Raw genomic sequence first — 14,311 nt, forward strand, 5'->3', positions numbered from 1 at the left:
GCTGCTGCCCTGCCTTGGTCTCTCGCAGCGGCTCCGATGGAGGCGATGGCGGCAAAGGGCGGGAGGTAGCTGCTTGAACCGGGGGCTCGAGGTGTCCAGGGCAGACAGCAGCCACTTCCCCGAGATGTCGTCTCATTGCTCCCCACATTTCCCTCTGCCTGCCCTCCAGGTGTGGCCGCCTGCAACGCCGTGCATTTCGCACCGACGACACACTCAGAGCACAGTAAACCGGAGTGGCTACTTTCCGCGTGGGGTTTCTTCCTTGACCATCTTTAAACTCAAGTATGACTCCCACCACAAAGGGAAATGCAGCCAAGAACCACCAGACCCAGACTTGCACATGTATGGGAACGAGTGTGACGAGGCGGGATGGGGACACGGGGGCGGGGTGCAGGGTCAGGGATGGCATAACGGTCCATGGGAAAATGCACTAAGCATTAACTTATAGATGTCTTATGTGAGAGGAAAGTGCATAGCAGACAACCATTGTCACAGAAAAGTCATTGTTCTCCCCTTAGATCAACATTTTATCCCGAAAGTACTTAACTAAAATATGTTGAAATACTCAGAGCAACTTCAGTCAACAATCCCCCATGCGGATGTCAAGAGAGCGGTTTTTGAATATAGAAAATAAACGTAAATGGACGCCTATATTTGATACCAAATCATGGATCTTGATGATGTCTCGGCATTTAAAGTTAAGAAACGGGAACAGAGGAAGGAAAAGAAAGGGAAAAAAGTATGCTTAGTTGACCAAAAAAGCTATTTACTGATCATGATGTGTGTAGTAATGTCTTTGTCTTAACTGATATGCATGGTAACTTTGCTAAAAAAGAAATGTTATACACTGTAAAGATATATGTGATTAAATGTGATATTAAAAAATAAAAAATTTAAAAAAGAAATAGGAATTTTAAAATAACTTATTAAAAATAGGGCAAGTAAACTTTCATGTAATCCTGATCTGAAGCTGTATTTTTTTAAAAAAGACATTTCTAAAACATTCTCAGGAATTGGCACTGCTGAATATCTTACATCCAATAGTATTGTTTCAATTCAATTATACTTTTGTGCTTAAAGTCTTTTTCTGCTATTTTTTACTTTTAAATTGAAAGCAGATCTACTCAGGTTTACCTTCTTTTTGAAGAACTTGCTTGCTTAACTTTGTTTTTTTTTTCCCCTTCCATTTCCCAACAGATGTTTTTAGTCCAGCCCCAAATATCCTCTCTCAGCAAGATTCCCAGGACTTCATTGGAGCAGCGTGTAGCCAGTCCCATCTCACTAGTGACTTCCATTTTCTGTTGTGGTTTTTAAAGGGACAGAAATGACTCTTCCTAGAAGTAAACCAAACAGCTGTAATGCAGATATTTAGGTAATTGTGTGTAAGACAGAAAAAAGTGTATACACACACACACACCAACATGCATATATGGGTCTTCAAAAAGTTGTGAAAAATACATAGTGTGGAAGAAACCATGCATGGATTTAAGAAGTATTTGTATAAAAATAAATTCATACATTGTTCCATTTTCCCACAGACTTTTCATAGCCCTATATATATATATATATAAAAAAAAAAAATTTTAATCCCACTATTTGTCTATTTGCTTGTCTTTTTAAGAATAAAATGATCTTCTCCACTTCAGATGAATCCTTCAACAGCTTTAAAACTGTTTTTGTACCTGTATTTTTTTGCTTAACCTCATCTAAAATTTCTTCAACATGTTCCATTTCTGTTTTAAGAGCATTACAGAGGTATAGATTGGGTTTAATAAGTAAATCCAGTTTATCCTTGAGAAAAAAATATAATTGGAATGACCAAGATGGAAAAGGTTTTCCTTCTTGGTGGTGTTTTATGAAAACAGGAGCTGATAAACTCCTCTTGTATGGCTGCAGTTGGAAATCTTCTTGTCCCACACTGACTGTCGCCCCATACTTGGTGACCCACAACATACACTTTCCCATGCAGTAGCTACCACGGAGAGGGCCAACACTTGTGACATGAACTAGGAGCCACCTGACTCAGAGTCCTAAATGAAGAAAGATGTGATTTGCTAAGGCCCGGCTGGAGGAAATAGTCATATGTTAAACTTTCAGCCACGTTTAATTTATAGACTGTGGTTACTGAAAAATTATTTTGTGTTTGTGTCTTTCCATGACCTTAAAATATAACTGAACAATTCAGAAAGCATTTGGGTGTCATAGAATTAGTAAAATAGGTATGGGAGAAAATATTTGGGGATTTTTTTTTTTTTTTTTTTAGAGAGAGATTTTTGCTGTAGAACTCATGTGCTCACTGGAGAGACAGAGACAAAAAGTGAGACATCACCTCCCTGAGGGGGGGGTGGGCCACGCTGCAATCCCTTCACTGCAATCCCTTCACCTCCACTCTCCTCTCGGGATTTTGGGCACGCGCACACGCTCACGTGCCCAGGTGATTTTTTGTTTTTTTAGAAGTTTTTGCTATAGGTCATGTGCGCTCGCCAGAAAGACAGACAGAGACAGAGAGATGGAAAGCGAGAAATCACCTCCCCCCCAGGGGGGATGACCATGCCAAAATCCCTTCTCCTCCATTCTCCTCTTGGGATCTTGGGCACACACACACACACACACACACACACACACACACACAGAGCATGAGTTTAAGCCACCGGGTCCAGGACTCGAACCATGGTCGACTACATGGGAGTCCAGCGACATAGCCATTATGCTAACTGCTGGTCCCACGTGTCCAGGTGAGTTTTAAGCCTCCAGGTCTGGAACTTGAATTGTGGTTGACTACATGAGAGTCTGGTGATGTAACCATTAAGCCATCTGCTGGTCCCAGATGATGATGATGATGATGATGATGATGATGATGATGATGATGATGATGATGATTAGTGAAGATTCACTTGATATAGTCTTCAAAATGTCCTACCTTAGGACCAGTCTTGTGGCTTAGTAGTTAGGAGAGTTGAATCCTACATAGTCAACCACATGGTTCAAATCCTGGCCCCAGCAGCTTGGAAAACACCTGTGCATGTGTGCCCCAAATCCCAACAGGATGGGGAAATGGAAGAGAAGGAATTGCAGAGTGACCATGCCCCATTGGGGCATGCATTCTCCCTCTCTTTCTGGTAACTGCTTGTGCCTTTAACAAGTTAAACCAAGCCAAACCAAACTCCTACCTCAGTTTCACTGCCATCCCCTGGCCCATAGCTTCCATCCGAGATCACTGTAATAGACTTTAGGTTGGTCTCCTTCTACACTGTCTCAAACTGTTACCTCCTTGGAACTGTCTTCCAATTTGCAGAAAAGAGTCCTTGATATAGAATGCTGATGTCACTTGTTATATTTATTGTAATCGAGTGTATATCAGATTCTCTTTTGCTCCCTTTCTGTGCCTCCCCTTACCGAACTTGTAAAAGACCTTGTCTTATTTTTGCTTACTGTTTGCTTAGCATGATACTGAGCAAATGTTAATTAAATTGCTGAACTTTTCCAGTATGTCTTGATTATATTAGTTAGTCTAGTAGTCCTAAAATATCACAACAAACTGTACTTGTCTCCTACCACCTGCCATACGTGGTCCAAATTCTTCTTGGAGAACAGCACCAGGTCAGGCACATTTGTCATTTTTTGTTTGTTCAGAGAGATTTTTGCTTCGGGGTGCATGCACTTGCCAGAGAGATGGAGAGAGAAAAAGAGAGACAGAGAGGGAGAAATTACCCCTGGGGGGATGACCACTTCATCAACCCTTCTCTATTCTCCTCTTAAGATTTTGGTCATGCACACACATGCCCGGTGTGTTTCAAGCCACCGGGTCTGGAACTTGAACTGCGGTCAACTATATGGGAGTCCAGCAACATAATCATTATGCCATCTGCTGGTCTCCAATATCCTTTTTTGTTAATAGCTGTCTTTGCTTATTCCACATAACCCTCCCCTTTTCTTTATTTGCATTTTTATTTAGCTGTATATAAGTTTAGATTTAATTATTTGCACTGTTTAACTATATCTGCATATATATTTAAACATAGTGTATAATTGAGGAGCAGCAGGTGGTGTAGTGGTTGAATTGCGGGTCTTGAATTGCTGGACTCCCACAAGGTCGACCGCAGTTCATGTCCTGGATCCAGTGGCTTGAAACTTACACTGGGCATGTGTACGTGCATACCCAAAATCCTGAGAGAAGAATGGAGAAGGGATTGCGGAGTGGCCATCATCCCAGGGGATGATTTTCACTTTCTGCCTGTTCCCCTCTATCTCTCTGGTGAGCATACATGCCCTTTAGCAAAAATCTCTTTCTAAAAAGAAAAAAAAAAAAGGTAAATAATCAAAAAGAGATGTGGACGGGACCAACAGATAGTGTAATGGTTACGTCCCTGGACTCCTAACATAGTTGACATGGTTCAAGTCTCAGACTTAGTGGTTTAAAATTCATGCCGGGCACATGCATGTGCGTGCTCAAAATTCTGAGAGCAGATTGGAGGGGAAGGGATTGTGGCATGGCCATACTCCTCAGGAAGTGATTTCTCGCTTTCTATCTCTCCATCTTTCTCTGTCTCTCCAGCAAGCACACACAACCTATAGCAAAAATCTCTCCCTCTAAAATGAAAAAGAGATGTGATAAGGATGATTTGACTAAATAGGATATTAGAAAACTGAAGTAATTCAAAGAAGAGGTTATGTATATAAGCTCCACCTTAAACAATTATTTCACTATACTTTGTGGTTGTGAAATAATTTTCTTTAGAGGATTGTAATGCATAATTGTGCTCATGGATTTTTAAAATGGAATGAATATTACATTTGGGGGTGTTGTATTTTATTTTGGATTTCATTTAGCTGAGTATTAACTTGAAACTTCTCTTTTGAAATACTGTGAAGTCATTATAATATATTTTAAAAGCCAAACTGAGAAAGAGAACTAAAGAAAAATACTGTCTTTGGAAGCCAGTATTAAAATGAATGATTGCACCAGGATCGATCAAAACAGAGAAGTTGGGGCTCCCTGCCTCACAGGGTGGAAGGTATTTCAACCCTGAGAGTCCATGGGAAGCACAATGGATGAGATTTTTGAAGAACAAGGACAATCTAGGCTTTGCCATTTCGTAGCTTCATGCTACTTAATCTCACTAAGAATCAATTTCCTTACAAGTAAAATGAGAGGAAACAACTACTTACCACATAGAGCTATTGCGAGAATTAAATGAACAAAAGCGCATGTAATGCACTGTACACGTGAAAGAATCAGCCTCTATGTGCTTCAGACGCCTCGTCGGTTACCTGGGATAATCGTATCTTTACCTCATGCGTTGTTCTAAGGATTAAGTGAGGTGATACATGGAAGAAATTACCTAGCCCCCAGGCGGGGAGGGGGATGGCCACACCGCAGTCCTCTCTCTTTCGTTCTCCTCTCTGGATCTGGGCATGCATGTACAAATACCTGGTGTTCTTCAGGCTGCCAAGTGCAGGACTTGAACCACAGTTGGCCAGGTGGGAGTCCAGTGATATAACCACTACACCACCCACTGGCCCTGGAAAGCACTTTTTAAAATGCCTTGGCACACAGAGAATGCTCCAGTGTTAGAGCTTTTCATATCTCCATAGCGCCTCCTTTCTCATAGCAGCACAGAGAAAGAAAAGTTGCCAAATCGGACTCTATGGAGGGAAATTTAAAATAATAGCAAAGAAATGAAAAAGATCAGGAATCCCAGTGACCATAGAATGAATTTTGTTTCACTTCATCAAAGAAAGATCCTACTTTCTTGGTCTGCAAGTGATCAGAAGCCATCACTGCGACACTTTCTACACTAACAGCTTGAAGAGATGTGCGGGTTAAAACCACTGGTAGTCTTACGTCTGTGGGTTTTATTTATTTAGATTTTTTTAAAACAAGAAAAGGTTTAGGGACCAGCTATTAGCGTAATGGCTATGTTGTTGGACTCCCATGTAGTTGACCACGGTTCGAGTCCCAGACCCAGTGGCTTAAACTCACGCTGGGCGCGTGTGCGTGCGTGCCCAAGATCCCGAGAGGAGAATGGAGGAGAAGGGATTGCTGCATGACCATCCCCCTGGGGGGGGGGGGTGATTTCTCACTTTCTGTCTCTCTGTCTCTGTCTTTCTGTCGAGCGCATGTGCCCTATAGCAAAAACCTCTCCCCTCCCCGAAAAAAAAAGAAAGAAAAAGAAAAGAAAAGGTTTATATTTTATTTAACATTTCACACAGAAGAGGCCACATTTAAATAAACATGTTCAACCTTCGGAGAAGTTTTCATTACAGTTTTGGACCTGGTAGATAACAAATACTCCTATCGATTAATCTGTCACTTCTTTTGTAATTTTTTTTATTTTTACAAAGTATACCATGATTACACTTGACAAAAACCTCTCATGTAAAATAGTTCTCTTCACCATTTCGTATGTTACTCCAGTGCATACCATAATAGATTTTTGTTGTTGCTTAAATAGGAACCACTCATGATTTTAGTATTACACTTTAAGCCAAAACTACACTCAAAAAAAAAAAAAAAAAAGGCTAAGAAAAGGTATTACAAAAGGAAGGAGCAGTACAAAAACCCCACGCAGGGCTGCGATGCTGTAAGGCATGAGCCGATTTCACTGTGTCACGTGTCCCGTGCGGCCTGCCTGCCACCTGAGGGCCGATCTCACATGCCCCTAGGCTTCCAGATGGTGAACAAGACCTTCAGTTTTCTCAGTTAGCAACGTGTGTCAAGATTGCCAAGTCGGGAACCAGCAGTTAGCGTAATGGCCATGTCGCTGGACTCCCACGTAGTCGACCGCGGTTCGCGTCCCGGACCCGGTGGCTTAGAACTCACGCCAGGCGCATGTGCGTGCGTGCCCAAGATCCCGAGAGGAGAATGGAGGAGAAGGGATTGCAGCGTGACCATTCCCCCTGGGGGGTGATAGCTCGCTTTCTGTCTCTATGTCTCTCTCTGTCTATCTGGCGAGCGCATGTGCCCTATAGCAAAAACCTCTAAAAAAAAAAAAAAAAAAAGAAAAAAGATTGCCAAGTCAAAATTTGCTTCTTTTAACCATATCTTAATCTAAATTATACATATCATTTAATTTCTGCTTTTACTACAAAAGCCTTTTGTAATACTGAAAAATATCTAAGTGATATGGAAATAAAGTTTGACTTTGACTTTAAAAAAAGATAAAAAGAAATTCTAGATGGAAGCAAAAGTGTGAGGCCTCATCCTTTTTTTCTTTTTTTTAAATAGGGATTTTGCCATAGGGTGTATGTGCTTGCCAGAGAGATAGAGAAAGATGGTGAGTAGAGAAGGGAGAAATCACCCTTGGGGGGAGTGGCCATGCCACAATTTCTTCTCTTCCATTCTCCTCCTGAGATTTTGAGCATGGATATACACATACCCAGCATGAGTTTCAAGCCACCAGGTCTGGGACTCGAACTGAAGTCACCCATGTGGGAGTCCAGCACCTTAACCTCCAAGCCATCTACTGTCCCCTAAAATTAACCCTTTTTTTTTTTTGGGAAAGGTTTAAGGTTTTCGCTATAGGGCGTGTGTGCTTGCCAGACAGACAGAGAGAGACAGAGAGACAGAAAGTGAGAAATCACCCCCCAGGGGCGGTGGCCATGCCGCAATCCCTTCTCCTCCATTCTCCTCTTGGGATCTTGGGCACACACGCACATGCGCCTGGCGTGAGTTTTAAGTCACCGGATCCGGGACGCGAACCGCGCTCGACTACGTGGGAGTCCAGCGACATAGCCATTACGCTAACTGGTGGTTCCCTAAAATTAACCCTTTTAAAGTGCAGAATTATTTACTGGTTGTTAGTTTATTCACAAAGATCTGCAACATCACTGCTATCTAAATTGAGAACATTTTTATCAATCCCCCACCCCCACTAGGCCCAGAGGTAGCAACTGGCCCAGTGAGCTTTGCTGGGAGTCACAGAAACTTGTGGTTGGAAGCCTTTGGGCAGCACGTGTGGGAATGGCTATGGAAGGGACCCTGGCAGGACACCTGCTGCTTCTGCTACGAATGGCTTCATCCTCTAGCTTACAAAGCTGTATCTCTAGCATTGGTCTCTTTCTGTAACCATCTGAATAGCCCCTAGAAAGGTCATATCTTCAGTGTCCCTAATTGAACTCTTTTCCTTGTAACCTGTTCTAGTTGGATTTCCACCATCTGTTTAGTGATGCGACCACAGAAACTGCATGGTCATCTTGCATTCTTTTCTCTTGTTCTTCAAAACCAATTGGTGACTAGGTCCCATCACTTTCATACCACCGTATTTTTGGCATTGTATCTCTTCCTTTCTAGTGCTACCATTTTAGTTCAGGCCTTCACTTAACCATCACCTGATCTACTGAAATAGCAAGCTAAGGTTTCCCTGCACCGAATTTTCTCTTTGTCAATCTACTTTCCTTTTTGCCTTAGAGTGATAGTTCTAAAATGCAGAATGGATCCTGTGATCTCATGAGCCTAAAATCCTTTAATAGCTGGCCAATGCATTCATTGTGCAAAATGTTGACAATGATATATAAGATGCTCCCTCAATGAGCTCTGTCCTGCTTTCTCTTACTACCAGCCCCTACCCCAAGCCCCACCTCTGTTCTCCACACAGCTAGCCTCTCAGGCAGTGGTAGGCTGCAGGTGGTTTCCCAGTGAGCTTTTGGTCATGTGCTGCCTCTCTCCCCTTTTCTACCTTATGAGCACCTTCAAAACCCATTCAGCTCAAGCTTCTCCTCTATGAAGCCTCTTCTGTCCACTCCAGGTCATAATGGAATAATTATTTCTTTGTGCTCCAGTCCTGTTCCTTCCAGGGCACGTGCAACACTTTGTTGTACAACTATCCTGCTAAGCTGTTAGCTCCCCGGGGACAGGGGCCAGATCTAATGCATCTCTGTATCCCTTGCAGAGTTCCTTGCACAGCAACTAGTGCCCTGTTGACTTAGTTGGGTACTAGTTTGGGGAGTCATTGTATATGGTGAAGAACAAAACTGGGGTTGGGGGTGAGATTGTACTGTGGAAAGTCCAGGGGTCAGAATTACATTTATTGAGATCCTAGTGTGCTCAAGGAGGGAAGATTCTAGGCTGGACCCCAGAGCCTCTGTGCTTTTCACTCATCATATGAAGCCTGAAAAGGGTCCGCTCTATTTTGCAGTTGTAAATAAATGACTTGTTAACCGAGGAGAGAAATGGCAGAAGATCGAGGGCCAAAAGCAGGCTGCAGTGAATTGAGGAGGTAAATGGTGACTGAGAAGAAGTCATAGAGAGTATGGTGGTGGTACTCACAGTTTTAGACATCAAAGACCAATATACAAGAAATTGAAGATGCGCTTGCCAATTTCTTGTATTACCAATTTAGAACATTAAAACAAAAGACCTCAAAACCACTAGCCAGTAGGGAAATGCAAGTTAAAACCACAGTGAGGTATCACCTCACACCCATCAGGATAGCTATAATCTCTCCCTCCCCCTACCCTGCCACCACCTAAAACAGAAAATAATAAACATTAGCAAGAATGTGTAGACATTAGGGCCCTATCCGCTGTTTGTGGGAATGTAAAACAGTACTGCCGCTATTGAAAAAAGTGTGGTAGTTCCTCAAAAAATTAACAACAGAATTCCAGCAATTCTATTTTTAGGTAGATAGCCAAAAATAAACAAATAAATAAATAAAAATTAAAAATGGAAGCAGCATCTCAAGAAATATTTGCATGCGCATTTTTTCCTGTTAATAAAATGTCATGATTTCTTGTACATTCAATCATTGCATGTCTCTATAGCTGACAATATGGTTTTTCAAAGTATGCAAGCAGTATGTGACAACCAAATCAAGGATCTTACCATCTACATAATTTTCTTTTTAAAAAATTTATTTAATTTTATCTAGTATTATTTATTTGACCAGAGAAAGACAGAGAGAGAGATGGAGAGGGAGGGAAAGTGAGAAAGCAAGCCGCCAGGTCTGGGACGTGAACTACAGTCAACCTTATCAGAGTCCAATCCCTAACCACCATGCCACCTGCAGGCCCCAGCATTTACATAATTTCCAATAGAGAACTTGACTTGTGTCTGTTAAGTGTTCCTTCCCTTTACCCCTCCCATCACCCTCTACAATCCACTCCCCTCTCTTACAGTCTCTGGTATCCTCCCTACGATCGTATATTCAGATGTTTCCATTTCAGCTATAGAGTGCAGCTATTTGGTGTTTATTGAACAGAAATATACAGTGTTTGCCTTTGAAAGTCTGGCTTGCTTCACTTAGCATTTAATCCTCAATATTCATCTACTTTGAACCAAATGACAGGGTTTCATTGTTCCTTATGACTGGAGAGTATTGCATAATAGGTACATGTCACAATTTTCCAACTGGGGTACTTAATTTGGTTCTATGTCTTAGCAATTGTGAATAATGCTGCAATAAAATGAAAGTGCAAGTGTCCTTCTAATGGAGTGTTTTCCTGTCCTTTGGGTAATACCAAGGAGTAGAATTACTGAGTCATACAGTAATTTTAACTGTAGGTTTTTGAGGAGCATACATATTGTTTTCCACAGTGATTGTACATTCCCATCAACGATGTAGGAGGTTCCCTTTTCACCAGGGCCTTGCTAGCACCTGTCATTCCTTATTATTTGGATTATAGCCACTCTGACTGGGGTTAAGTATATCTCATTGTGGTTTTCATCTGCATTTCCCTTATGATAAGGGATGTTGAACATATTTCATGTGCATTTTGGCCAATCTTAAGTACTCCTTAGAGAGCTGTCTATTCTGCTCATTTGCCCACTTTTTTTTTTTCTTTAGAGCGATTTTTGGCTATAGGACAAGTGCCCTCACCAGAGAGATAGAGACAGAGAGACAGAAAGTGAGAAATCACCCCCAAGGGAGAATGGCAACACAACAGTCCTTTCTCCTCTGTTCTCCTCTTGGGGCTTTAGGCATGCATGCACACACACTTGGCGTGAGTTTCAAGCCACTGGGTCCAGGACTTCAACCACTGTTTGCATGTCAGAATCCAGTGCCTTAACCACTATGCCACCTGCTGGTCCTCATTTGCCCACTTTTTAATCAGATTTGTGTGTGTGTGTGTGTGTGTGTGCGTGTGGATTAGCTGCTTGTGTTCTCTATACATTGTGCTTATCAATTCTTTGTTTGAAACACACACAAACATTTCCAGAAGCATTTTTAAAAAATAAATGGAGAACCATCCAATCTGCCCACATGTCGCTTCTTATTTTTTTAAGGTTTATTTATTTATTTTTTCCATGCATCAGAGAAAAAAAGAGAGGGACTGCAGTCACACAGTCTTGCCACCTCCTTCCATTCCCAGCCCCAGGTGGCCCTGGATGATGGGCACGTGTGTGTCCATTGAACTCAGGGCGATCTCGGACCTTGAATCTAGACACTTTCCATGTGAGACTGCCTTGCAGAGCAGTGCATTTTTACCATTGTGCCACTGTCCGGCTTCTCGTAGAAGTGTTTTTAAGAACTGACAGCAGGTGAAAGAAATCCAGGTGTCCATTGTTAGATGAACCAATAAGTGAAATGTGGCATTTAAATACAGTGGAGAACCAGCCCAGTGGCTGAGTAGTTAAGGCAATGGGATCCCACACTGTCCAATGTGGACTGAGTCCTGGGCCTGGGGGCTTCAGAAACACTGGGTTCGTGTGCACATGTGCTCCAGTTCCTAACAGGATGGAGAAACAGAGGAGGAGGGAGTGCCGTATGACTACGCCCCAGTGGAGAGGTACTCTCTCTCTCTCCTCTCAGTCTCTTTGTGTCTCTTTCACAGTCACACACATCCTCTGGCAATTAAGAAAAAGTACAATAAAATATTATTCAGCCTTAAAAAGGAAGGAATTTTTGATACATTACACGTGAGTAAAACATGAGGACATTATACTAAGTGAATGAAATAAGCCAGTCACAAAAAGACAAATACCGTGTAAGTCCACTTCTATGAGGTACTTGGAGTATTCAAACTCATAATGCAAAAAAAGTAGAATAGTAGTTGCCAGAGACTATGGGGAGGGGATGAAGAATGAAACAATTCATTGTTTAATGGGTACAGAGTTTCGATTTTTGCTGTGGTTTGAACATTGTGTTGAGACTTGATTGTGTTGATTGTATGAACTGTTTGTAACGGTATCCTTCAGGGTGCTTCAGGGTTACGTTTAGTGGACTGTGACAAATAGATTAATGGTATGGTGAGGTCGGGGACCTCTTTCTTGCTTCAGTGGTTTGGACGGAACAGACCCTCCAGCCTCCTACCACTCTTCTGTCACCTCTCTAGGACCATCTTCTTGGCTGTCTCCAGCTTCTGGGTCAGCCAACACTGTCTCTGTGCTTAGCTCCTATCTGTGGGCAAACCATGAGCTCCCAGATTTGTGAGACTTACGCCACCAGAGTGGAAGCTGGCGTGGACTGCAAGGTTGTCTGCGTCTACGAGCCTCCTATTCCTGCCCCTCTCTTGGCTTCTAATTCTACCAGCGATGTGGCTCTAGAGGGTGGGACTACTTCTTCCTGAGTTGGTTGAGAAGTAGTGGGAGGACACCCATTGACTCTTCAAGATGCTTTGGAAAAAACTATATTGCACATTGTTAGGGTATATAATAATTAATGTAAAAAAAATAAAGAAAAGAAAAAGAAAACCAGCACGGAGCCCTATTCCGGGAGGTGCAGAAACCATCTCAGGATGGGGGTAGGGGTGAAACTCTAGACACTTTGAGAACCATCCTGGCCAGTCTGAACCAGCACTTTTAGATCTTGAGCACTGGGTCCTGCCCACACAGACCCCTATCTCTGTGATTTCCCAGAGCCCCAGGTGAGAATCTCTTCCAAAGGCTCACCCTGAAGCTCGACTAGGAGCCTCAGGAACCCAACGGCCTTGAGGGTCCCTCTGCTGCATTTCCTGGTATCAGGATTCTGTCTGAACCTCTCCCTCCAGCCAATAAGCAGCTTTTTAACCATCTTGGATCCCTCTCCTAAGTCTTGGGCCAAATGGAAATGAAGATTTTTTTGGAGGAGGGGGAGTTTCTCAAGACCCAGTGAATTCTATTGCAATAGAAGGGGTTACTTCTCTTCAGAGCTGACTTTATAAGAGAGACCACTGAGGAGCCCTCTCCCCCTTCCTGCACATGCCTGTTACTCTCTGTGCTTCTGTCAACCAGGCTGTAGGACTAGGACTTTGGACTCTCCAGCTGCCAGAATCATGATTTTGTAAATAAGCTTCTATCTGCTTTATAGAACCTCACAGGTGCCACTGTATCTGTTAGCAACACAATAGCAGACTAAGACAGATAAAGATAAAGAGAATTCTGAACACAGATGGCATGATGGTTGTATAATATTGTGAACGTGTTTAATGAACGGACTGTTCATAGCGTTAAGATGATATATTTTATGTTGTATGTATTTTGTCACAATTCAAGGATGCAAAGCAAAACAATAAAACACAAACCCAAGAACCTGCAACCTACTAGTGTGATAATTTAAAAAATATGTAAGTCAAGGGGCCGGCAGGTGGTGTGTTGGTTAAGGGTACTGGATGGACTCCCACAGGGCCGACCGTGGTTTGAGTTCCAGACCTGGCGGCTTGCTTTCTCACTTTCCCTCTCTCTCACTCTCTCTCTGTCCCTCTCTGGTCAAATTAAAATAAATCAATAAATCAATAAAGTTAAATAAAATAATTCTTTAAAACTATGTAAGTCAAATATAAAGGAAGACTATAAGATTAAAGATCAGTTTTTGATGAAATAAAATCGTTTTATTAATAAAACATTATTCTTTTTTAAAAGAATTATTTATATAATTTTATTTATTACTATTGTTACAAAATCTATCATAGGCTATGTGCACTCACTAGAGAGAGACAGAGACAGAGAGACAGAGAAAGTGAGAAGTCAAGCCACCAGGTCTGGGACTTGAACCACTGTCAGCCATGTTGGAGTCCAAGGGCTGAACCACCATGTCACCTGCTGGCCCTAATGTTCTCCTTTTGCAGCAGATTGAGTAAGCATACTCATGGACAGGCATTAATTTGGAACTAGCATTTGGGAATTGATGGTGTAGATTACAGTAAACAACGGAAGTGAGCTGTGAGAGTGCAATGCCGGTCATTGGTTAAGCTGTACATGATGTACTTTGGTAAGTAAGTATTTCTCCCTATTTCTAGAAGGCATTAGTTTGAATAACCATAAGATATTTGTTTTCAGACATTACTCTATTGAGAACTTACTACACTGTCAGGTCCCTGCCCTTGTAAGGATTATATTTCTTCTACATATGTGAAATACATGTTAAAGATTTGTCTGTGTGTCTACTGCAGAGGA

This window comes from Tupaia chinensis, unplaced genomic scaffold (assembly GCF_000334495.1).
Source record: "Tupaia chinensis unplaced genomic scaffold, TupChi_1.0 Scaffold000317_1, whole genome shotgun sequence".
In the NCBI taxonomy this organism is placed as follows: Eukaryota; Metazoa; Chordata; class Mammalia; order Scandentia; family Tupaiidae; genus Tupaia; species Tupaia belangeri.